The 27,582-nt window shown below is 38.6% G+C and overlaps 1 protein-coding gene and 1 long non-coding RNA gene across 4 annotated transcripts in view; one reads left to right on the top strand and one right to left on the bottom strand.

Moving 5' to 3' along the window:
- LOC131684172 (uncharacterized) overlaps positions 1-27,582 on the top strand; it is a 925,699-nt gene that overhangs the window by 624,565 nt on the left and 273,552 nt on the right. The window lies entirely within an intron of this gene.
- On the bottom strand, positions 365-1,561 carry LOC131684174 (uncharacterized). Its single transcript, XR_009304627.1, has 3 exons — positions 1,270-1,561; positions 1,089-1,201; positions 365-1,011 (listed from the first exon to the last, which is right to left on the bottom strand). It is a non-coding gene; the product is annotated as an uncharacterized LOC131684174 (long non-coding RNA).

Here is a 27,582-nt window from a genome sequence, read left to right as displayed (position 1 = left end):
AAAGTAAAGTAGATTGTGTTAGCGTTCATGTAAAATAATTAATTATTACAAATAAAGCTGACTGACACTACATGATACTTGTGTGTTTGTGAAATACTTCCCAGAAAATTAAGTGAAGCAAAGCTAAAAATTTTGAAATCACTAAGACATACAAGACATACAATCACGTGATTAGGTTAAAATAACTTGAAATAAAGGATTTGATATATTTCCAATTTCTCAAGTTGATTGTGAAGGCTAACTTTAAATTGACAAAACTTGTTTTTAAGTGACATACTTATGTTCTAGCTTCCTTAAAATATACTACAACGGACTCGATCGCTACCTTACCACCCATACTCAATTCATAGGCTTTTTAACAACTTCCTCATTTATGTTGCTCGGGCTTTTTATCAAACACAACTAAAAATGCTTATGGTTATGTGGTCGCATTTTTCTCACTTCATTATCCCAAACATATCAAAGAAATTCGATGAGATTTTGATCGGGTCATTGAGCTTACCAGGACAAATTGACTAGCTCTCCCTGCTGCTCCGAAAGATTCACATAGTCCCCGATAGGAGTGATTTTTAAAACACTTGTAACAATTTCAATAGTTCATTATTCCACATGTACACTGTCAGAGACCTTCAGAAAAACTTTTGTGAGTTGGGCCTCTATGCAGATAAGCAGAATCTCGACATATAACATCCTGAATTTACTCTTTTAAAGTGATGCTAAACTTTTCGAGGTGTTGCAATATTCAGTATGGTTGTTGCAATACTTAGTACAGCGATTCAAAACTTTTGACGGGTAGTGTAACATAACTGAAATTGGCTGGTTATAGTAAAAAAAATCCCATAAAGCAGCAGGAAAACTCCAACGGAAAACTTTCTTTACCGCACTTTTTTATTCAACCCAAATAGTAATCACTAGCCTATCAGAACAGCGGGCGGAGCTAAGAACTGTCGAACCACTACAGGTCGTTCCACAATCACCGGTTGTCGTACCAAGATGGGAGCACGTCTAATCCTAAAATTGCACACAAAAAGACAACTGATTATTGCTACGATTACCATCACACACCGCTTCGACAGGAATCAACATACACTGGCTGCACGATAACGGGTGCTCCTCCAACAATGATGGCGCCTTTGTGAGGATGATGTGGGTCGGCTAGCGTCGTCGCACACAGCACAGACGCAAACCACACGACGAATATCTGCAATCACGATAACTATCAATGTGACACTGAACTGTGATTATCACGATTTTTGTCAAAATATTTACCAATTTGAACATTTTTGCGGATACAGCAGAACACCACCACGATTCAGCTTTTAGATGCTTTCACTTCAAGTCCAAGACTGCGTGCCGTCTGTCAACATCGTGTAACTTTATAGTGTTGATGACCGATGGATAGATGTCACAGGTGCTAATCGAAGCACTAATTGATGAGCGAACTCAAGCGTTGCCGACAACAACAACGGTAGATATGTGACGAGTGATCCACCGTCTGAAGGATCGATCATTGGAATTTCACAGCTTAATCATCTTGGCGTTGCGTTGCGTTGCGTTGCGTTGTGACGATGATTTTGGCGGATTGCACACTGACTTCATCATGTTTGACTGCTGATTATCTAATAAGAGTTGCTTAGGAAGTGGTAAGTAGGAATTCATACCAATCCGACCCATATTAAAACCTCAACAGCATGATAGCCATCATTGCCGGCCGCCCCCATCTCCATCGTTCACGGGGAAGGATAAAGGATAAGGTAGACAGGAAGTGTTGATGCTCCACCTACTTAACGGAAGGACGACGATTCATCAGACTCTTCCATAGGTGTCGCGGAGTTGGTGGTTTGGAAGGGTATCAGGTCTAGGATTCGCTCCAAGCAAACGATGCGACCTGTAAAGCATATTTTATTAGGTAGTTGTTTAGTTAGTCTTCGAGTGCACGATCACTCGAAAAAGAGATGATCTTGTTTAGTTTTTGGTTATTTTTAAACTCTGGGCAGCCGGCTACCGAGAGTATACTATGTTCCCTAAACAAAAACAATTTGAACTCCACACAGCCGATCGTGGGAGTATTGCCTGGAAAAGCTAATCTTATCTGCGTAATGGGCCGGATCACTATTTATTGCAACAGTATTTGGACAGAACTCGCTACTTCTTCTCTACGATATATTTATTGGCTTGAAAACTACCAAGTGACAGCATATTATACTGGCAAAAATAGCGCGAGATGTTATAAATCAAGGAAAGTATTTCTTATTTTCCATATCGGATTGTTTGTGGAATACAAGTATACGAGCGATAATACCGAACACTGAAGGGAAATATAAAGGATTGTTAATCTGATGCACGGGCTTGTTAGCAATAACGGAGCTTTAAATTAGGTTCATAAAAACAGACGCGGCGAATTTTCAATACGTATTGAGCCGTGTTCATAGATACTAGTCAGATTAGTCGTATTGGGGCTAATTTCCGATCAACTATTCATTTTTACGGCAATGTTTTCTCGACTAGATCTGTTCGCACCCTCTCATTCTGTTCGCACCCTCTCATTCTGCGGTCTAAGGACCAAATGTCATCAATAGACTTAGAATCGCGTGGAGGCATGAGATAGGAAACTTGTAAGAATTTTGCTATCCCACCGTTTGACTACCAGAATGGATGGGAGAACAGTAATACTAGCAAATACCGACTACCATAAGAGCGGTGCAAATTTGAGCGAGTGACGTAGAGTACTGCACTGAAAAAAGGACCAGGAGTGCGATTTTACGAAGTTTTAGCTTCCGATGGCCCTACATTTTCTGACAAAGTGAAGTTCTTGAATGTTGAGATTTTTATTACTGTTTAGAAAAGCAAAAGTATCATAAAGCTAGTGTCAGGCCTTCATGAGACCTCAAGAAGTCACTTTTGGAGGTATTCGTAAATGTAGATTTGTCGGTAGACGGTTCCAAATATAATAGAAAAATACCTAATTTAACACAACTACAGATCACTTGCAACATAAAAAGCTTTTTGTGAAATTCGACAGCTCCATCTTAGGCCAATTCAATAAATTTCCTGCATGAAAGTTTCCATTTTTTAAAAACGGTTTTTAAGCCAAAGCTTTGGAAGTTAAACCTTGGCGTGGAAGTGCCGGTATATTAATATATTCTGTTACTTAGTGTAGAATTAGATTTCGTCATTTACGGCTAATATCCAACCGCCAGAAGAAACTTAAAACGTTGGTACACAATCAAGAAAGGCGAATCAGAAAAGGTATATGTCAGTGATTCACTAAATACAGACTGGAAAGAGGGTAATATGGAAAACCTTAAGGTCCGCCCAGATTAAGTCTTCGGTACGGAACAAAACCTCGGCCTAGGAACTCCTAGCATGTTGTTAGTCGCCTCTTACGACATGGGAGCAGTTCCCAGAGGTTCTATTCTTGGTTGAAATAGTGCAAAAAGATTTCAGCCCGCCGGACACCAGTTCACAGCTTAATCATCTTGGGGGGAATAACTGGTCGTCGATATTATATAATAATAAAAGTTACAAATTCGACTCTAGTAGGTTTAAAGAGGGGAACACGATAAAAAATTTAGTCAAACATGATTAGGTGCGCGCCGATTATGTTGTTGTGTAAATTGACAAAATATATTCCTTGAAGAAGTTCAGTGACTACAAGATACATCATGTGATTAGGCTGCCGATGTTCTCATTGCCAATTGTCGGGCTTTACGATTCACACCTCCCATCAGATTTTGTCCCGCCTCGTGTCAAATTGAATTGATGCTGAGCGTGCTATGAAGTGTTTCTCCTTTGCAAGAGTTTCCTGAGTTCTCTTCACTTTAATGATTGCGATTGATGAGTTTGTAAGATTTTTGTTCTCTGGTACGACTTACACGTTGTTGAAGGTACACACTTAATCTTGTTCTACCGAATCCCAGCTTTTTCTCTACTTTTACCGAGTTTTGCACTCAGCTAACAAAGCTTTTACCGAGATCTCAGTAGAAGTGACGTTTGTTTTGAATAAACTCGGTAAATATATCGCTGAAAATCAGTAAATTAACGCCACTTTGCTGAGCTATCAGTTGAAAAATTTTACCAACTGTTCAGCTGTGCGGAAATTACCGAGCTGAATTGAGTGTGTAAACCATTTATGATCCATTTTACCCTAGTGACAAGAAGACCCGGCTAAAATAGCACGGAACAACTGTGTTTCCTCAATGAAAAGATGGGTACTGCCTAGGACATAACCGGAGAGATATAGAACACATTAAGGACCCGTATTGCAAATACATTGATACTCAACGAAATTTTCGGATTAAATGTTATTTGGGCAAGGATTTTTTGAAATTGCTCTTTATGAAAATGATGGTGGTCCTGAAAAGGACCGTCGTTCTTGGCATTAGTAGGGCTATGCGCTGGATTCGATTCTAGTTGGATGCTTCTAACTTCTGACAGCTTGTCCATGGATGCGATTCTAACATTGTTGGAGTAGATGTAGGTTGCCAATCGGTTCTAGTTTTACCAAAGGTTGTATATTGCACATTACAAATTAAACCAGTTAAAGTATTTGTCTTCGGCTTTCTACGTTAAAGTTTTTGACAAATACAACATCAATGCATGTTCCTGCAAGTGTAGTTGCTTGTGAAGTATCGGAGATCAGCTTCTCTAGCTTTGACACGTTTTTGTTAAAATCTCCCGAAGCAACCAGCGGAATATTTTTCCGATCTAATAAATACAGTCGACCCACCGCCGCTACACTTCCACAATAGGTAAATTTGTCACCTAGAACGGCAAGCAATTGATTCGGTAGCAGCTTTTAATTATTAACCAGCACTGAGCTGAGCAAACAAATAAATCTGCAGCAGCTTCTCTGCTAATCCGTCAACAAAGACCACATGACAAGTTGATTATGCTGCAGTAAAACCGATAGAGGCTTCTGCTTACTGTCCGTATTGATGTACAATATGCAGGTAAGGTGAGCGAATCACAAATGCCAGCGCAGAAAGCACGGTTGTGACTTACACGCTGTCTGGTAAATTATTTTACAGTAATTGTATTTTCTGCAGAATTAGTTTCACACTAGGGGTGTATATAGTGTCCCCTATATTAACTGTATTCTGCGTTAGGCTCTCCCCATTTGGCATAAATGTCACTTGGCTTAATGCTCATTTCGCATAAAGGTTATTTGGCATAATCACTTGGAATCCCGTATTTTTTAAATGTGCAAGCACGCCCTAGTATGCCCAAGTACGACCAATCAGGAACCTACAGATTGTTCAATCACGAGAATTAATAAGGATCTCTCTTATACAGCCTATAACAATTATGTTCTTCTTAGATATCTCTTTATTAAAACAATTTAGTAATTCCTCGTATAAATTAATACCATTCCAGAAATCTTCGGAACCATTTCCTAACTATTCATATAATACTCACCATATTTGGAATACTACTGATACATTCTACCATTATAATTCAACTATTATACTACCATACTCATTTTAGTTACCATTTCTAATAACTTCCGTGTATCCTATATTAAAGATTTGTATACTTCATTGTACTTTTGCGCTAGAGGTCAATATTGCTCTGGTGGTCTTTGTTATTCGCTTATCTGTTCCCGCTGCTCCAAAAACCTGTAGCTTAACATGATCAAAAATCATCGTCCTGCAATATTACGGCGATAGCTCAGTTGGATAAAGCGAAAGTCCAGTTAGTCCTCAACCAAGCTCTCATCAGGAGATTGCGTGTAACAAAACGAAATTTCATCAATCGATAGAAGACGGGGGAAAGGGAAGACATTTTTTTCTGCGCCAATATTTTATACATCGCTAGATCTAAAATATGCATGCCACCATAATCTGTATAGTTCTTGAATGGTATGTTGTCAAAATGTATATGGAAAATCGGATATTTTGGTATGGTGACTGCTCTTAACGACCCGTTGTTTCTATGGTCGAGCATGGAAAAACGACACTGGTTATGTTCGATATTATACCAGGCAATGGTTAATCTATTGTTTTATGCGGGTCCGATTAAATCAGTCTGGTTTCCCATCTTGCTCACTTCAGAAGCTAAAAATCGCTCCGCTGCTATAGCAGGGCATGGAAACAAATTTGCCCGTGCACCGCTTTGTCTATTTGCAAAGTAAAATTCGATTACATAACAGTTTTTGCAACCGGCTGAGACGGTTGTGCCTCCAGCTGGAAAGTTTTGTTCTTGAGAGAACGGCGAAGTACGAGACGCTGTATGCGTTTGTGAAGTGGGAGAGAGAGACCAGTTTATTAAGTGTGTGTCGACAGTTGATACGTCGGAGGCGTGGTCAACGGCATCCTCGACAAGTGGTGTTTTGACACCAAACCACGGGTAGACGAATTTGCCTACCGCGGTGCCAGAAATCGACAGTTATCGTGCCAGTACACACAGAAAAAGATATATTGTATTGGTGTCGTCGGGCAATTCTATTCGACAAGAGGGGAAGCGCCCCAGGTAGACCCATTTGCTCTATTTGTCTACCGCAGAAGCGGTACGACGAAGAAGGATAACAAGTGGCACTGAAAAGTGCCGCATCGACAGTGGGATTTTCGCAGCAAGCCACAGGTAACCACATTTGTCTACCGCGGTGGTGGACACGGAGAGAGCACGCTTAAGGTTGTGATACCGACGAGCAACTTAACCGGAGAGAGTTTGAAAGTGTTGCAGGTAGGCATATTTGTCTACTGAAGAAGCAACGCAACGAAGAAGGACAACAAGTGTCACATTGTCAAACAACGGGCACCGAGTTTAAAACGACACACACACACGAGGTGTGCTCTACCGGTGTTGATCTTCATCACATCAGAGACAGCAGATAACAGGTATATTTTCATTCCTTTTTGCGATAGTTTTTATTGCTAGGTAAATTGGATGACGAGATGGGAGAACGAGTAACTGACCCTCCTCCTAAGCCTTCTGCTGAAAATGTAAACCCGATTAGAATTAACATTTACCCAGAATCGTCAACGGGACCATGGATTGTGCTTATTAGGCGTAAAGCAAAAGCGCGAAATATCATTCAAATTTCGAAGGATTTGACTTCTCGATTCTCGGAAGTAAAAGAGATCGTCAAAGTTAATAAAGATAAAATACGCATTGTCGTTGGCAGTCTCAAACAAGCCAAGGCAATTGCTTCTTGCGAGCTTTTTACGCGTGAATATAGAGCGTAAATTCCTTCAAAGGAAATTGAAATTGATGGGGTCATCACAGAATCGAGTTTGACTGACTGGGTCTGCGCTGCCCAACTATGTCATTATCGATAAAATTCGTCTACATGTTCGCCTTTTTATCCCTCGTGTAATGACTTGCCTTAATTGTAAACAACTTGACCACACAACCACTTACTGCTCCATTAAGGCACGGTTTGGCAAATGTGAAGATTCTCATTTGGAACACAGCCAAAAGAATGAGGAATCTAAACGTGACTAACGAAGATTTTTCGAATCGTTGGATATTTAATTTTGCCAAGAAAGTTTGTCCAGATTCTGCTCCTGCACAGAAAATCATTCGCGATGCTCCCACAAGTAACAATTTCATAGATTCGCCTTTAATAATGATGGAATTTTTAATTGCACTCCTCTCATGCAACAATAATGCTCCGGAACTAGACATAATTAAATTCAACTTGGTGAAGAATCTGCCTTGATCCGTGTGATGTCTAGACTCATGTCCAATCATTATACTTTAGATGCGCATCTCCGTCGTATTGCGCTCGCTGAAGGTAATCATTGTGCTTGTGGGGAGGGTTACCAATACATTGAGCATGTTGTTTGGTCCTGCACTGAATTTCGTGAAGCCAGATCACAATTAGTAGATTCTTTACAAGTCCGAGGAAGACCTGTTAGAGACATCCTGGCGTATCGCGGTTCTCTGTACATGGAACTTATCTATCATTTTCTAAAAAACAGCGTCTTTCAAAATTTAATCAAATTCATCTCCTCGTACTCTCATCCAAGGCTAATCTTTCACCAATTAAAGTGTCCTAGAATAATTAGTTTTGTTTTAAGTTTAGACAATAACAGAAAAAAAGTAAATAAATACACTCGAATTGCGTGTCAAATAGACGGATGAAAAAAATAAATAAAATTCAATTACTTCTACCTAGTGTGTGTAATGAGTGAGTGACAATGCAATGCAAGTTTATACCCCGATGCGGTCAAACTGGGTTGCGTTAAACCAACGACTGAGGACTGGGCAGCAACAAACACCAACTGCCATTACCAACAGCGAAATAACAACGATTATACCAAATACCTCCAAACCAACAACCAACACCACCAATAAAGAATCCAATGCCGATAAAGATATATGTTTCAGTTGGAAGGAACAGAATAAGGAATTGTATTGAAAGGAAAGTCGATCGCAGAAGAACATTAGAACAAACAAAACGGTCATTATGACTAAACCAGTCGAGTCGTTTTAATCGAGTGACGACAGGAGGAAATAATTGAAGGATAAATTGCATCCAAAGTCACACAAAATTAGTAACTTTAGACACGATGCCTCGATTATTGCGGAGTGCGCAGCAGGGGATAAAATCAAATTGGTGAAAGAAAACATTGTAAGCAATCAGGGTGAAAAGTATAATACCAGTTTACCGACATCCGGGAAAACAATGTTGAAAATAATGGGGGGATGAATGATTAATATTCAGCAGATGTCTTAATTGACGCTTTGAAAAGTCATAAAAAGGGCATTCCAATTGAAGATGTTGAAGCTATTGCTCATTTCGAAAATTCATTCTTCAAATATAACAAATTCAATGAGATAATTGAAATTGATAAAGACGCTTATGACGGCTAATAGCTGCCCGTACGTTGAACACTGGATAGGATTGGTGTTTTGTTGTTGAGGCCTTTAACGTGTGACGCTGCTTCAACTGTGAAGAGTTCGGTCATAAGAGTACGGAATGGTCCAGGTGTAATCGAGCACATAGAACATCTGGATAGCCTTCAACAGATTTTAAAATCTTGAATTGTGTAAAAAAATAATTAACTTCAAATGAATTTGGACGTAATTAATCATCCGTCACGCAGTAAGCAGTGTTCAGTATATCGAAAACGGCGATAATCGACAAAACACAAAGATCATACGAATAATATTCAGCACACTGAGCAAAACAAACATTTGATCGATTCGGTTGTCATAACTGTACGAACGAATATACAAGAAATAAAACAATCTGTATCATCAGAAATGCCGAAAAATAGGCATATTTCCTGTCGGTGTTATCAAAAGACTAGCAGCACAAATATCGCGAGTTGTGATGTCGGAAATAAGACAGCAATAGCACTAATCACAAGTATACATGTACGAGGCATTTTAAGTGGATTTGTCATGCCATTTTCGTTGAAAGTTACGAAGACGGGGTTAAGTAGCTTTCCAAAATTCAGGTATTGCAGGGGGTTTGTGGATTGGGCCGGAGTCCCAAGGGTTGCAGGTTCAAATTCTGCCTCTGGGGTGATTTATTTCACATAATTTATTTGGTTTAACTCACTATTTCGATCAGATTCTCCCATTTGTTACCACCAAAAAAGGTTTTTCTTCCTTCACAAGGAGGAATAGATTCACAGTTGCTGTTCATTTATGCCGAGGAATTATTTGTACTACTCTTACCACGGTTTATCAGAGCAGTACACATTTCATCACCAGCACTTATAGTCCAGCATCTGGAAAATACCAAACAGGTTGGCTTTTAAACACCCAATCCCGAAATGGGCTTTCGAAGGCATTCGAATCACATAATTTGTGAAAAAACCAAGCGACCACTGAGATTCGTTTTATACAGCAAGAGTAAGTCCCATGGCATATTTTAGTCCCGCCAACCATTCAGTCCTCGGCACGAAGATACAATTTGATTAAGGGACACCTGTTTTCGATTGCCTCTTTCGACATGGGAACAGGATCCCAGTGGATCAATTCTTGGCTGAGATACTTCAACCCACCGGATGCCACACGGCCTCTTGGCTCTTTTTGTCCGGAGGAAGATAATAGACTGTTATCAACCTGCTAGTGGACCACAGCCAATCACTGCTCACTGCCTTAGTAAAGCTTGTATTGACTGCTTAACTTCAACATCAAACGTACAAAAATGATCAAAGACCAAGTCGTGCCATTTGAAGTAAGCGAATCCAAACCGGATTGCAACTAAATCGGTGTTCGTTCTTTTGTAGATAAAGATTAAATAGGAGTTATTTACGTTAAACTTATGACGCTACATTGCTGACCTATATTTTGTAAGAAATGTTTCGATGAGTTCTAAATTAAACGTTTTCTTCAATTCTGAGAAGTTTATTCCGTGCCGCTTCGGTATCTTAACCCTAAAAAGTACGAACAATATTATCGGATAATCAAAACAAGCAGTAATTGGCGCTCGTCACGATCATCAAGCTAATGTTGTCAAGTGAATACCTTATTCAATGACAGAATGGAATCGCTTCTAAAAAGCAATTTAATTTATAAACCATCTTCAAAGAATGATCCCCGAAGCGATGACACTGTAAGTAAACAGCTTTGCTTTATCCGAATCAGTGCAATTCACGCATAGGCTAGGACTCAAGTAGAACACAAAGTAATTTCCCAGAAATATTTAGGCAAGCAAACAGCCCCTTGACGTCAGAACCACACCAAGTCAATCCAATCGTTTTTCCTCGCCCCCAGGCTTTCCTTGATTAATGATCCATGATGTTACGAACAATAAAAATAACTTGCAGTTCTTCATCCATCAAGTAGGGTACATATAAACATACACAAACACACACACGCGAATGCTCAAAGTATATCTCGTCAAAGAAAGCTTTCCTCGCATATTCCACAGGTGTATCAGTTTCACCGATAGCCGGACGGACTTTGATGGAGTAGATACGTGTCGTGACACTTGTCTTCCCGTTTCTTGGAACGCTCTTGCTCGCAAGGAAAATAATAGCATTCCATCCGCCGGAGAGAAGATGGTCTGTTTACCGCTTTTCGGATACTATTTCTAACATCATCAAACTAGGTTTCCTGCTTCTTTCTATTCAGTGAGTGCACATATGTATACATACATATAAGTGCAGTATCAGCATGTCTCGGGATAACTTCCTTCGAACTGTTTCCTATCTGGAGTGGCTTCGGGAGCGAGGCTAACTACTTTTTTTCCACTCCATTCAAGACTCCCACCAGGAACAAGAGTGAACAACATATTTTTCCATGTCTCTGATGCTAGTGTCATTTCTCATGCTGCACCTCTAGGAATATATGTATACAGTTATAGCACTAAACCATCCATTTTGCACGTTTTTAGTGACAGTTTGCTCTTTTGTTGCCACCCATCAAAGTCTCTGTTGTTCATGGATTGTTTGCCAGTGTGATAAAAGGAAGGGGGTTGGGCGGTGTTAGTGGGTCAACCTACGCTGACAATGTTTCAATGTCGCAAGTGCTCTCGAGTTGGCATCTCGTCGTCGGTTGTGTCGGTCCCAGGATAAAGAAACAAGGATCGATTGTATCGATCTGATTGGCGTATAAATTGCAGTGAAAATTGATCAACTCAATAACCTGTGAAGGGGGTTTGGGAGGTGGTGAGTGATGGATTGCTTGTATAGATGGATGGACTCGTTTGTTGGGGTGCGTTATACGTATTGTGTTGAAAGTTGAAAAAATGAGAAATATGTAAAAAAAAGTTTATTTTAACGAATATTCTTTAGCCAAATGACATTACTTCAAAATGGTCAACTGGCCGTGTGCTCTTTAACGGAACGCGTTTTTGGCAATAGTATGGTTTAGCCGCTTCATTGGAAAAATGTCTAATAATATCGAGTGTGGACGCATTCGCAAGATTTGTAAAACGAATCATTCAAAATTTCGCTTCTCGATCACAACAAACGTAAACCTCACACACATCAAGAGTCACATCAGCTGTTAGAAGAACTGCTCGGAGAATTGCGCTCGTCGAGATGTTACCATTTCAGAAGCGAACCGAACATTGTCTCGATTAGAATTTTATGGCAGATGAAAAAAAGTGTCTGTAATCAGCAATCAGTTCAATAACTTGAAATAATTGATTATTTATTTCTACATGGTGTTGAAATCAATAATCTAGTTAATGTTAATCGAAACGTTAACTTCAAGCCGCTATTTTTCTATCAACCCTCCCGTCGTTCTTGCGATTACAGCTTGGAAACCACTACAACAAAGTGTGCAATGTGCATCTTAGACTGTCGAGAAAAATAATGAATTTTTGAAAACATAATCGGCCGTCCCTGACTCGATTTCTAGTCCCAACAGAAGTACTTGCACCAAATTTGAAGTAAATAGGACAAGTCTAGCTACCGGACTAACGTGCCTGAAGTTTGTACGGGATTTTTCGACAATTTAAATAGAGAAAACCTACTAGCTCGCATTTCGGCGCTAGTATTATCACTGTAAGTGAAAATAAGAAAAATTATAATTAATTTGTCTACAACTTTGTCGAATATCGCTAGTCAATCCGACTTGGTTAAAAGAAGTTATTAAACTTTTGGCTAAGTGTTGTATGAGTCGGTTTTGCATAGGGCCTAGCAGTGTACTGTTCCCAAGTAGCAAATCGCAACTAGTTTTAATCGTCTAAGTCCGAGCTATGTTGCAACGAGAAAACAATAAAGTTATTTTTGTTGCACTGGTTGAACAAAAATAACATCAAGGTTATTCAATAACATCTTTTGTCACCAAATAGTCACTTATGTTGCCAGCTATAACATGTTTATCAATATTCCGAACTGATTGTTGATGCTGCAGAGTTTGTTGAAATTTAGTTACGATTTTGATTTTGTGATATATATTTTGACAATTGCACATTTGTCCAACACCAAAGTTCTTACAGAAAATGTTTCAGTTTACAAAGCTATATTCGTGTTATACGTATGTATCCGTCACATACCATCATTATGCCTTTCAGCACAAACTCACATGTATTAATAAAATGCTCTCGCAACACTGGATCAACAAATTCACAACTAATGCTTTGCAAAACGAAAAATAAGTTGTATTTTTGTTGGCATTACATTGCGAAAATTCACCGACGACACTTCATTCGCTCCACTTGACATTATAGAGGCATTAAACTGTACGGTGGCGCCAACTATAATATGTTCGGTGTTTTGGAAAAATATAAACAAATAGCATGTATGTTATTGCTGATTTTATACGAAACGATTAAATCCTTTCCACACAGATTATATAATTAATATATTAGAAAATATTTTTGGAACTAAGAACAAGAAGGGTGGACGAGTAGTATGAATTTAACACAAATCATTTACTTAGAGTACCTGCCGAAAACAAAATAACGTGATCTTAGGAGTAATACTATTTAGCAAATTCCTTGTTTAATGTGTGAAGCGTCTGAAAATACTAGTCCATGATCTGTTAATTTTCAAAATACTTTTTTTGTAATTATTCTGCTGAATGACATTTTGTCTATAAATGAAAAAAAATCTTGATAACGTCTCCCGGAAAGGAACCGTCAACAAACCGTGTAGGCAAAATTCCGGCATTTTTAGACCCACTCCCCATTCGAAGATTTTTCCCAACAAAAAGTATTTAAAAAAAATTCCACTAATTTTTTTCCAATTCGTGCGGCGGTATAATTGGTATTTTGTAGCATTTAATTTACAATTGAGAATATTTACCAAATGAGGTGATGTAGCATCCTTATTTTTTTGGTTGCAGCCTTCATGAAAAAATCTACGCTTGAACTACGTTCTCGAATTTTGATATTTTACATAAAACAATTACTTTTTAGACGAGGCTAATTTTTGGGTAATTGGGTATAAAAACCAACAAAACAATGTTGTCGGTATGATGAGTGGCCTGAAGATATCCTAGAAACTCCGTGGCACCCTATAAATTTTGTGTTTTTCTTCAAAAATTATGTAGAGAACTGCTTGTTTCCAAATGTCCGTACAACACCTTTAGTTTCAGGTTTAGTGGTCACATACGGCCGACCATCGATTTATTGAATCCAAGTTTGAAAGATGAATCATATTGAAACAGAGCAATGTCGATTGATCACATGCCAACTGAGTCGTCAAATAATTCAAAATAAAAATAAAACACTGAAAGCACCCTTTATCGCTAAATGTATTACTAAGGAGAAAAATATTGCAGCAATCAAATACTCTCAGTTCCTATTTTTTGGAAAAATATCAAAGTTGCGACTAAATTTATTTTTCAATTTCTAATCTCGTGGTTCACTAACGGAACATATGTGTACCACTAGTTGCGTTATTACCAATTTCAGTTCCTATAACCATTGAGTCCTTATTCCTATCCATTCATTTTTATAAGATGCGCAAGTATAAATACATTTGAATCGCCATTGGTTTAAAATAGTTTTTATTTTAGAGGAAATAGTTTATTTTTATAGTGTCTTGTAATAATATTTCCGTGTGCTTCATATAGGAGTATAACCCAACAGTTCAACTATTGGTATTAATGCTACTACTGCGGCAACAGAAAGATTTCGTTGAAATCATTCATGTCACATGTTTACATTTTTCCGATACACCGAACATATTATAGTTGGCGCCACCGTACAGTTCGATGCCTGTGTAATATGAAGTGTAGAGCATGAAGTGTCATCGGTGAATTTTCGCAACGTAATGAAAACAAAAATACAACTTAATTATTATTTTACTGCACTTTAGTTATGAATTGGACAATTCAGTGTTGCGAATGCCTTTCGTAAATACGTGTGAGTTTGTGATTCAAGGTATAACGATGACATGTGCCTGATACGTACGTTTGACAAGAATACAACTTGAACGTTTTCAGCAAGAATAGAATAGTACAGGGTCGTATTAAGGAAAGGTATATATTAATGTGAACTGAAAATTGTTCGTTGGAGACAAAACGTATGCAGGAATAATAGTTGTTTACAAAGAAAAATCTTTGCTCATTGATAAAAATTTGTTAGAAAAGCGTATTGTTTCGTATTCGCCAAAGTCGCATCCTAAATTTAGCCCTGGATAGCTTGAAAGCCATGTTGCTTATATGCATCATTTTCTATTGTATTGGAAATAAAACCTCAACCGGCTCGCGAACATTTATAAAAGTCTACCGTTAAAGCAATTTATGTTCCCTGATTTATGATTAATTTATGTTTTATTGAATAACATTGGATTTCTAATATGATTCAGGTTTCCCCTTGAAAAATTGTTTTTTCAATACTATTTATAATTTGGTTTCACCAAGAGCGCGTAAAATAATAAGAAGTGTAATAAAATATCACTCGATTGACTCTGATGCGCAGTAAAATTTGATGCTTCATTGGCAATTTTTGATATGAAGAATGGCGCTACTGTTCATTTTTAAATAATCAACATGTATTTTGATTTGGTCTTCATTTTCATTTCCACATGTAACATAATTCTAACTATTTGCATGAAAATATGTTACTTTTCAGTTGCGATTGACAATCCAGGTGAACGACAAAAAGGTATCATTAAGTAATCTTGTAGCGATCTACATTCAACATATTGACAACAATATGATTTCGTTTAGCTATTCTCGAATCGTTATTGAAACGAACGGGAACTAGTTTGCTCAATCATAATTATGTTGAAAATCAGCCTAAAATTGCGCTTTTTGGGTCGCGCAGGAAGTTAGATGTCAGTTGCAACAGCACCTATTTTTTGTTTCCAACTGGTTATGAAATAGTTACTGAAACAAAAATTGCTACTTGGGTTGTGTATCAGTATCAGTGGTTGGATTTAGTTGAATAGTATGTTCAGTAGAATTTTAACATAATACTAGTTATGTTTTGGTTGTAGCCGCATAGTGGGCGCCAACATTAACTTTTCATAGATGAGAGATTTGGAGGTGTTTCGAATTAAGAATGGGCGTTGATGCGATATTTTCAAAATCAATCTTTCTACCTCCAAAAACTAATTTTTTATCCAATTTTTAAGCCGACATCGAAATTTGTTATTCTTATATAGACCGGTTAAGCCATTTTTCTGAAAATCATTACCAAGTCACGATCCGGAGGGCCGAGTGTCACATACCATTTGACTCAGTTCGTCGAGATCAGAGTCACACCTCTTGCTATTTCTCACGAGTTATCCGCAGCTATCTCAGAGCCTCACTTAATCCATGAATGGCTCTACTTTTGAGCTATTTAGCTCTTCTCTCGTCTCCATCTATTACATCGCCATATAGCTCTCGTCTCAGTGAGCTGTTTAGCTGCTGATTCCATGCTATTGCTCCGGTTTCCGTGAGTCATTCAGCCCCCAGCCTTATCACGATCTAATCGGATAGTCCCCGGCGATGAACTTACCCTACTCCGACAGAGAGTTACTCGGCGGCGGAATTTCTCTCGGTAGCGATGTCTGTTTCGTGAGCCTATTAACTCCCAGCCAATTAGAATCCACCCTACTGTGAATTACTCGACTGTGGATTTATCCCAATCCCGAAGCTCATTTTTCTAGATCAGAGCCAGCTCCTGGATCCTTACCAGTTTCTGGAACCGAACCAGCTCCCGGATCCGTACCAGTTCTCGGCTCCGGGCCAGCTCCCAAGTCCGGACCAGTTCCCGGATCTTGCCCATTCCCTTACCAGGTCCGCACCTGAACCAGGGTTAGACTTGGTCCTTAGATCCAGACAAGTGTCTGGATCCGGCCCCTCGGTTCGGATACGTTGATCCAAACCGTTGGTCTTGCTTCCCGTACATGACGGGAAGGACTGTTCATGTTTTGTGCAGTCACTACCATTTTGTTGACGTCGGTCATTGAAACGAAATTTCAATTTAACATCGACCGAAATACCGCACCACTATTCCGAGTCGGTTTTTTTCTTCTGACTGCTTTCAAGCTAGCCGAGTGTGAGGCGATCTTCAAATACTAAATGTGTCGTGTAGAGAAAATCGAAGCCCATCTTTATACACACTGTGTTCGCTTTGCTTGATGCGCAATACTATGATAAGCCAAATGCTACACACTTCTAGAAAATCCGACGCCGTAATATTTATTGAATTATGGCCTTTTAAAAAGGCCATAATTTCATGAATTAATTGTTTTTGTTGAGGCAAAATTCCAAATATCTCAACAACTATCGCATTTTGGAAGATTACTGTTAAATGCATTTTGATTTAAAATGATACGTAGAATTATATTCTGCAATAAAATTACAGTTTTGTTTGTCAATTAGTATGAAATTTAAAAACAAGTATAAAGTTGTTGTTAGAAAAACTTTTTACCGATAAGTTCTCCATCATGCAATCACATTCCAAATGTTTCTTTTCACCTTAGGTTTTTGTTGACCAAACATAAAACATTTCAAAATTAGGTTTTCTTGCAATTTAAATTTTTACCACAGATTTTTATTTTTGTGAAACATGACTCAATATTTTTTCAGTGCATTTTTTTTTTTTGCATAGAAGTGTTCATTCCCTGTAACTCGTGCTCAGGTAGTTTTGCTGTATAAAATACAGTAATCGAACAATAAAGAATTGAAATTAATGCACGTTGAAACGCCCTTTTAAAATATTACTCTTGAGTCAAAATAATCTTATTGACTGTGGAAAATGCTTAGTCTTCCATGACAGTGAAGCGTGTAAAGTTTCATCGGTCAGTCAGTCGGTAAATGGTCAGTCACGATTTTGAAGATTTTCGGACGGATCTTCGTGGAATTTTGCTTTTTTGCCATTCTCATATAGAAAGGATATGCAATCACTCTGAAAATCGTCAACCTAATCCCGGCCCTAATTCGTGTCATATCCCATTCGACTCAGTTCGTCGAGATCGGCAAATGTCTGTATGCGTGTATGTATGTGCGTGTGTATGTATTTACAAGTTACGTGTTTAAGAGTGCGACCACACAGAAATTTTTGCTTTTCTCATATAGAAAGGATATGCAATCACTCTGAAAATCGTCAACCATAAGGTTTCTGGGTCTTAACAGAGGCGTAGCTAAGAATGCACGGAGAAGGGTTACGCCCCCTCTCCCGCTCACCGCTCACCCCCACCCCTCTTTTAATCCCACTAAGATCACCCCTCATTGTACCCCCCTCAGACCACCACCCCATCCATCACTCGTACCCCCTCCCCCTCTCAACCCCATTGTCTTTATACCACTGCTATATCACAAGGCATCCCAAGTTAAGCCGGGGAGTGGTTCGGTCGAGGGTTTTTCACCTTCCTCACACACCCACCCTCGCATGACAAAATTAGTTAGCAGGAAGACAACATTGAATTAATGCTGATTGGGCTAATTAAGAATGATATTTTCTTTTGTTTCGAGTGTTTCACCGTCTACACGTAGCTCATCAGGTTCGTGACTGGTGAGCCATTGTGTGTAGGTGCAAAGTTTACTCAGAATGTACTAGATATTTCCACAATTGAAACGAACATAACCAGCCATGGAACCATAGTTTGGAAAAATGAGAAAGGCACTATTACAACACTAGGTGGATTAAAACAGGTTTTTTTAAAAAAAAAAGTGTTTATATCATTGATAGAACTTCTTAAATATAATGAAAAATATATTTTTCTTAGTCATGTTTAAAGTAAATCCGCAAAGTTTGAAATAAATCGGTTAAGGACGGATAAGGGTTTTAGCGTGAAAAAAACACTTCTTTGCGCTATGCTATATTTCACCCTAAGGAGGAAAATTTGGTAAAAACCAAAATTTCTCATTAGGGTGAAAATTTGTTGGTAAAACCAGTCTTTGCAAAAAAGCGGTCTGATTTACCCCACTATTTAGAGGTCGAATTTACCCCACCGCGTTATCTTTCATTACGATGCAATTAAAAAAAAATGAGAAAAGTTTGACTAAATTCATCTATGCATTTTGTAGGACTTTAATCAAAGAATTCCAATACAATTACATTTTTTATACAATCACTTTGACAATCAGAAATATGATGTAGTCAATGATGCACAAAAATCAAATCAAAAAATGTAAAAACACACTTATTGTCGTTTGAACATCTCAATGTAGACTAATAAAATGCTGTCATACCACCATTATGATTATTTTCGATGCTCTACACGACAACAATGACAACAATTCCCGAAGTGCTTCCGACTTTCGATAACAGAGGGGGGTCAGGTTTACCCAACGGTCGGATTTGCCCCATCTTACCCTACTCATAAAAAGGCGGAACTCCCTTAAAAGAAAAATACGGTTATGCAATCCCTCTGTCCGATATGGCGATGTTAAGCATTACTTTTTTTTCAAATTTATTGTTCAACTTATATTTGACTACGGGGGGTATGGCCGACTTGTCGCTTGAACAGTAGCTGTCATTTCCTTGAATGTGGGTCTTCGAGAGCGGAAAGTAACCTTCGTCGTCCAGCACGAACAACATCCCGCGGTAGTTCTTCGTCATCCACCGACACTGCGATTTCACGACCGATATCCGTTCGTCCGTGTTCTCGGGCGACCGAGTCTTCTTCCGACAGATGATGTCCTTCATCTTGAGAGTTCGCTGAATCAAGGTATGGGAGCAGTGATATTTTCGGACGTCGTCACGCAAACTCGTTCCTTCCTTGTTGTCGAACAGCTTTTTCAACACTTTCTTCTTCTGCTTCGTCATTATCTTCGTCGGACGGCTGCTATCGGCTTTCCACTCCACGCTCAGGGATGCCAGGAACCGGTAAACTGTACTCACGGGCACGATTTCGTCTCGAAAAAGGTCTACCGTAAACTTTTTTTCACGATGACCATGCGTTTCGTAAAACCGTACAATACGCTCACGGAGCGCTTGCTGTTTCGACGCCATCTTCGATTGAACTGACAGCACCCGAGCGAAAAGAAACATGTCACCCATTTCTAGGGAGTTCAGAGAGCTATTCTCTTTGGAGAGAAAAAAAATTACGCTCTTTTCTTTATTTACAGAAAGGTATTGACATCATTCCCATTTTTTATTGAACACCCGTTATACGACAATTTATCTCAAAAATAACCATTTTTCATAAATCGCATTTGCGGAACCTCTAGATGATTTTTTAGAAATGTTCTACAAAAGTGCTTCAAATATGCATGTCTTTAGTTCTAGAGTTGAGCACCATGACTTTTCGAACATCGTTTTTTTGGGACATGACACTCCGACCCTCCGGGCCGGGATGAGGTCAGCGATTTTTAGAGTCATTGCATAACATTTCAATATGATAACGGTAGAAAATAAAAAAACATGGATCAAAAACCAACGTGACAGTCACGATCGATTCCGATCCCATTCGATTGACACTTTGTCATTTGAATTACATCCTGGTTCCACCGAACATCGGCAGTGAAACGGTAGCTACTGTCTAACATAAATAAATTTTTATGCTTTTAGTACCTCCTGTTGCTTGTGCACCACTTTACTACATCCCGACTCTGGCGCAGAGGTGTTCATGATGATCGCTTTAAATGGGTGGGTGGCTGTACACTGTATAGTCTAAAATGGTCACCCAGCGATGAGGTGGGAAAGGGACCGAAAACACTGAACCTGTGTGCTTGTAAATTATTATGCTCAAATATGCGCTATAAAATTTGCATAAACAAGCTCTTGGCGAGGCTACAGCTTCCCCAGTATCGCAGCGGAAGCTCTGTTTGTGTGCGTGTATGTATGTAGATTGAAAAATTTCGCAAAATGAAAATGGTGAAATCCTTTTAATCCTTTCCGCCGGTCACTGAGTAAAACTGCTCAGGAAATCCAGAGGCGGAATTGATATAGTCAAGCTTGGCACAAGTTTCAGTTCACGCCGTGAGAGATTTGGCACGGCGTGGCGGTGCCATTGATGCCATGCTTTCATTTTAAAACTGTTGAATTGCCAACTAAGGCCAAATCAGATCCAGTAGCTAGGTATAATGGATTGGATGCGAGTTGCTTCAAATTGTAAAGCGACTGCGGACTACCCACTGGATAAATCTACAGCAGTGATTACAGATATTTTTCTTCAACTGAATCACTTTCAAATTTCACGGTGCACTGAGTGCACAACGTTCTAAAATTCAGGCGAAATCGGCTTAGATCATCAGGTGGTCGCCTAAATGTGCATGATAGCGTTACTTTCGTATGTTTAATAATGTTTTGTTAATCTAAATTTAAATGATATACTGACTGCGATAAATCGAATGGTTGAAGGTAAAATATCGTTTTCACAATCTTTAAAAGTACAGAAAACCGACTTCCACATTTGAAATAATAAGTACAAGATATTGGTGTAAACGAAACATCCCTAAAATACTAGCGTGGCCATACCTGAACATCCCATACCAGTGTTATAAATAATTCGATCATTTTGAAACATCTTTATGATTAGCTGTCAATTCAGTCAAACTCAGTAACGCGTCTGACGGTGTGTACCTTTGAATTATAAATATTGGTTTCACAACTCAAACGCTCGAGATAGACGTTTGATTTCTGTGGTAAAAGTTTTGTAAATGCGGACTAACAAGTAAGCTAATATTTTCCAAATACCTGGCAACCCGGGTACGGGTGAGAAAACTTTAAGGGCGAACGGAAATGCAATACGATTATGGTTGGAGTGCCGCTTTTCCACTATGTGTTCATCGAAAATGGATGGTTCTAGTCGGAAACGGATGCTGGTGGTGATAAATTCTTCCCGACTAGCAAAGCGCCTTCGCTTCAGAAGCTATATCCAGAACCAGCCGCGCGGTCGGTGTATAGGTACTGTCTATGCACGGAGACTTTGTCCTTCAGTTAGTACCTGTTTCCGGCTACCCTCAACAACCGTGTGAACATGTGACTTGGAATGGAAAAATGAATAAGCTCCGGCTTAGCACGGAAATAATGGCCAAGGAAGAGAAGGTTAGCACAGAGTTTATATATTAAATGGGACGGATTAGCTTTGCTGGAAAGTAGATTACAATGGAAATCAAATGAAAGAAGTAAAGTATTAATTAGGTAGTACTGAAACGTTTTACTACAAGCAGTAGGGGATGGCAAATCAAATTTTAATGCGAGATTCAGTTAGCAACTCTAACTTCCTTGAACTGATTTAAAGTTTGTACATACTAACAGTTTAGTGTATTCTGAAAAAAATGCAAATTACAAATTAAAAATTACGAGAAACAAGTTACATAGGTGTTACAATTCCAACTCAAAATTTATGGCAAATGGTTTAGAATACAACTGCAGTTGATAGTCTATTATTTTGCATCATCAATACAGTCACTTTCTAATAACATAATCTAACACTAGGAGACAGGCAAGTGAAAATATATAAAATTTTCAACGAACGAAGACATTGAAAAATAACAAGCCAAGCTGATCTAGTCTACAGTGCAAAAACTATGTCTTGGTCTATTTGGATTTATTTTCCCACAGACCTTTCCCTAACTCAGACGTGCAGTTTCTTGAACACTGAGGATTTGACCTGTTTTTTTGTTTTAAGATATCAAATCGTCGATCCCATCAGTAGTGTTCTTATTGTCTACAACTAGGTATACAAAAATAGTATAATTAGTTGAGGACTTTCTATGCCATACGCTTGCTGACCGTCCACAGCAATTTAACTCAGACATAATGGTCAACTTTGGAATTTAAACCCGCGGTCGATAAATAAATACCTCCTGAAATGCTAGTATCACTGCAATAACGCAAACTATGATCAGCAAGCCGCTACAATACTGATAATTGTTGAATATTGTACTAACGACGAGTCTGGCAAATGCCGCCAATTGGCATTCAGTCACGTTCTTGTCTGCTGCAGACCCGTCCGCTGTTTGCATCAACCGTTTTGAATAGAATGGGGTTCGATTTATTATTTACACTGTGCGACAATTTTTGAGCCATCGAAATGAAACTGAACCAATTTTTTTTTTCGAAAAGTGTACCTATGCAATGGGAAATTTTTACTGGCTTCATAAAAGCTGCGCGTCTGTTTTTGACATTTATTTATTTATTTCATCAAACCAACAAAGGCTACAAAAATATTTTACTGCGTTAACTTAAATTTAATTCATTACACGGTGCTACAGCGATTTTGTACTTTTCAAAAAACTAGTATAGGTTGTAGATCTCATCAAATGCAACACAAAACAATGCTTGAAAAATGTTGTATACCCTCAAAATTTTGATTTATAGCCAAAAAACGTTTTTTCGAAACATTCGGCACTAAATTATTTTTGCGTGATCATTTTGCAACCGATTTTAAATTTTTTGCGTGTTTTGGAAAGAAGAAGAAATTTCCTTTCCAACGGTTTGCTATATTATGTTCTTTTGTTAAAAGTACTATGCGGTTTTGGGACAAAGCTATATGAATGAATGAAAGTTATCATTATTTTACTATTTTGACTATTCTGTCCCCTTAAAAGTACAGCAGTTTATAATTTGGAAAAAAAATAATAACTCTGCCATTTTACAACCGATTTTAATCACAAATAGCTCGTTGGATACAGAATTTAATGTTCTCCTTAAATTTTTATTGAAATAAAGACGCTTTCTAACTAAAATGTGGAACAATTCTCATATTTTTAATGAAAAAATAGCAAAATAATGGTGAATTCCATATTGTTGTCCCAAAACCGCGTAGTACTTTTAACAATAGAACATAACATAGCTTATCATTGGAAAGGTTATTCCAAAACACTCAAAAAATTTATAATCTGTTGAAAAATCACGCAAAAAAAAAAGTTTCGAAAAATCGTTTTTTGAAGTAGAATACTTCTAACGTTTCAATATGGGGGCCCGTTTCAAAATATCGGCTGTGGCAGTCGCGTCAGATTTTGAACGTTAATAACTTCCATCATACTTAATAGAATGATTTGAGGTTTAAGGCAATTTTATCGAAAATATATTCCGCAATGTAGTATTAAAATTTGGAGCATGTATAACATGCATTAATACCAAGAATACTGTGTTTTGAAAAAATCCTTCAAAAACTGCCGAAAACGGTGAAAATTTTCAGCTCATCTCGGTCCGCGCCGTCAATATGGTGCACCAACCGAACACTTAAATGATGAAAAGTTTTAAATATAGGTCCGCTGCAGATTTGTTTCTATCAACATACGTTTTTGGTTGCTTGGCACGAATGGATGTGTACAGCCATACCGAGAAATATTTGTGAGCTGTACACGACTGGTGGATGAATCAGTTTGTGTTGAAACGTGCTACTAGCAGAAGCCATCATTTTCATTTCTGATGGATGTAAGATAGCACCGAAAAAAACCGATTTCAAATCATCTGACTGAAGCTCGTTCCTGATTGGTTCCCGCTAATTTCATGAACCAAGCCGCAAATCTGCTAAGAAAGAATTGTTAGTTCAGTCGGTTTCAGCAAGTCCACTTGTCAGATGTCAATACCGGGAGAGGTGATTATTAGAATTCATCTCCGTGGATTAATTTGTGCAGCTCCGCATTAGAAAGCAGGAACAATTGAAACAAAAATCTCTCACCCGGAGAATATTTTCTTCAACAATCAAATTAGCCCTTATCAGCGCTATCATTCCATTAGAAAGAATTAAATTTGAAAATCTTTTCCTTCGCCAACCGCGCAAATAATTGACGTTGGAAAACAAATCCGCAACTTCAACTGCCAAACACTTAGAAACGATCGAATCATTTTCCCGTCAATGTCACTTTTCTGATTCAAATTTTTGCAGGTATTTTCTTGCTTTCGTCAAATTGGCCAGTTCATTTGTTTTATCGCACATTTTTCGGATATTCTTATAGAAAATAACTAACCCGATAAGAGGGAAGTTATTTTCCAAAACACTAAATGGAAATTTCATTTGTAATTCTTCTGAGAACGATTTTGTGGTCCTAATAAGGACCGTTTGTTGTGATTATATCGCCGATTCCTTGCAAAAACAATGGGTCTTCTGTACACGTGTAATAATGGAGGTAATTTTGAGAGCGCCTTTGTTAGCTGCTGCTAACGGGGAGTATTCCTTCCAGGAACTAACGAAGCGGGTCGCCGGCGACAAGCGAACTGATTTCAATGATGATCAATAATTCAAATTGTGATAATCATTAGTGGATTTTTCTCATCGGCAAACAGATTAGGGTAAACAGGTCTAATACGCCCCCCTTAAGCAAAAATAACTATATTTCACCATTCGACACTATGATCTTCTCACTAACTACTCTAATTTATTGTTATATTAGTTAGAAATTAGTACCCGTTTCATTTTTTATTAAAAACATCCTGATACAAGTACCATTAAACATTTTTCAAAGATGCCTAAATTCTAGTTTTTTCTTTCACCCAGGGCAAAATGCCCCCGGTGAAAGTGTAATATGCCCCACAACAAGAGGACGGTATGCCCCACAGCAATCGGTGAGTATGCCCCACAACAATGGGTGGGGCGTTTTTGCCGGTGATGAGCTGTTGTGAATACATGAATAATTCTACACACACATAGTTTGAGCTAATCTAAAAACTAAGATAGTAACTATAATATTCTAGTAAGCTATTTGAAATGGTTCTATCGAATTCGATTGTTTCTAATTGGTTGTAATGCTCTTGGAAAAAGTGGGAGCTTACATTAAAGTAGCTCTTTCGAAACTTTTGTGTATATTGTTGTTTTGCAACATATTAAAAATACCAAACTAACTTAGTACGTTGATTTCATGAAACAATACTGTTATCAGTCATTTTTACTTTTTAGATAATTCAGTAATCCTGGGAATCGAAGAGGGGCATTTAGCCCCGGTGGGGCGTATTATACCCTTTTACCCTATGCACTTTTCAGTTCCAATAAAAAAGACGAGCATGTAAAGTCTGACAACCGAAGTGATATGGAGTTTCAATTAAAAATTCTTGCAGTATAATTTATTGGTCCTGAAAAGGACCATTGGTTTGTTTTATCGTAGGAGGAAAATACCGTTCACTTCCGATAGCGGCGAATTTCTCACAGGGTGACAGTTCCTGTTCCGTAGCATTTGGCTCCTCAACGTCACCAGCGGTTGAGGTACTTTCGCGGATGGTTTTCGTTGCTGTCTGCTTGCGGACGGTCTGTTTGGTACGGGCTATGGCGCGGAAATTACTGCTATTCTGGTGTACAACGAATGATGAGAAAACCGACCGACCAATATTTACGCGCGAATACGCACTACTAGGGCAAAAGGGTATAATACGCCCCACCGGGGCTAAATGCCCCTCTTCGATTCCCAGGATTCCTGAATTAGCATAAGCATAAGCATAAGCATAAGAGATCGCCCGTAGTTGCTACTCCGTTATTGGCCAGAACCAAATTAGGTTGCAAAATGTTCATTGGAACAACATGCTTGGGAATAACATGATGAGCCACATTGTACAATCTATTTTGATCCCTGCATGCTGATCAATACCGACGCCGCCCACGTCCGGATGCAGATCTTCTGGGAAAGGAAGGAATGTTAGTCCGATACATATTGCTACTAGAGACCGAGGAATCCTCTGTATCTCCACATGTATCACGGGAATGGGAGAGTTGTTAGTAAGTGTGCCAATAGCGTTATCATGTAATAATTGCTCTGGGCAGCCGGCTGCCGAGAATTTGGGAAATTTATCATTTGTTGTATTAATACGATTAGCAAAATAAGCAACTTGAACTCCGGATAGCCGGCTATAAGGAGCATTGCTTATATTTCTTAATAATATTCAATCACGCGACGAATTTTTTCGTGGTTTCTATCGTGTCGGTGCTGATTTTACCCAGCGATCGTTTAAATAAAATAAGGAATCTTATACAGAAAGTACATCAAACTCTTTCATAGGTGTTGCGAAGTTGGTGTTCTAGGATTCGCTCCATGCAAGCGATGTGACCTGTACATAGTTTATTAGGTAGTAGTTTAGTAAGTTTTCGAGAACACGATCGCTCGAAAAAGAAGATCTTGTTTAGTTTTTGGTTCTTTTTAAACTCTAGGTAGCCGGCTACCGAGAGTATCCTATGTTTTCTAAACAAAAGCAATTTCAACTCCACACAGCCGATCGTGGGAGTATTGCCTAGAAAAGCTAATCTTATCTGCGTAATGGGCCGGATCACTATTTATTGCGACATTATTTAGACTAATTTCGCTATACCTTCTCCACGATATATTTTTTGGGTTGCAAACTACCGAGGTATAACACGTTATACAGACAAAGAGTTATGATAGCTCGAGATGTTATAAATCAACGAAAGTATTTCCTATTTCTAATATCGGATTGTTTGCGAAATACACGTATACGGACGATTATATCGAACATTAAAGGGAAATACAAAGGATCGCTAATCTGATGCACGGGCTTGTTACCAATAACAGAACTTGAAATGAGATTCATTAAAACAAACGCGACGAATTTTCAGTACGTATTGACCCGCGATCATCGATACTAGTCAAATTAAAGTCTTATTGGAGCTGATTTCCCAACAACTATTCATTTTTACGGTATTATTTTCTCCGCTAGATCTGTTCGCACCATCTCATTCTGCTACTATTGGCAGAAGGCTGATAGCACCTAGTCGTCGCCGGTCTAAGGACCAAATGCCATCAATAGACTTAGACTCGCGTGGAGGCATGAGATAGAATTTAAAGCTAACCAATGAACATGACAGCAAAACACTTATTCTTCGTGCTGACATAACTGAAGGTAATTGCTTACGGTCCCGATCTCTGTCGCGAATTGTCAATTCT

The sequence above is a fragment of the Topomyia yanbarensis genome, chromosome 2 (genome assembly GCF_030247195.1).
Source record: "Topomyia yanbarensis strain Yona2022 chromosome 2, ASM3024719v1, whole genome shotgun sequence".
Taxonomy (NCBI): domain Eukaryota; kingdom Metazoa; phylum Arthropoda; class Insecta; order Diptera; family Culicidae; genus Topomyia; species Topomyia yanbarensis.
This window is presented reverse-complemented; position numbering and strand designations above follow the sequence as displayed.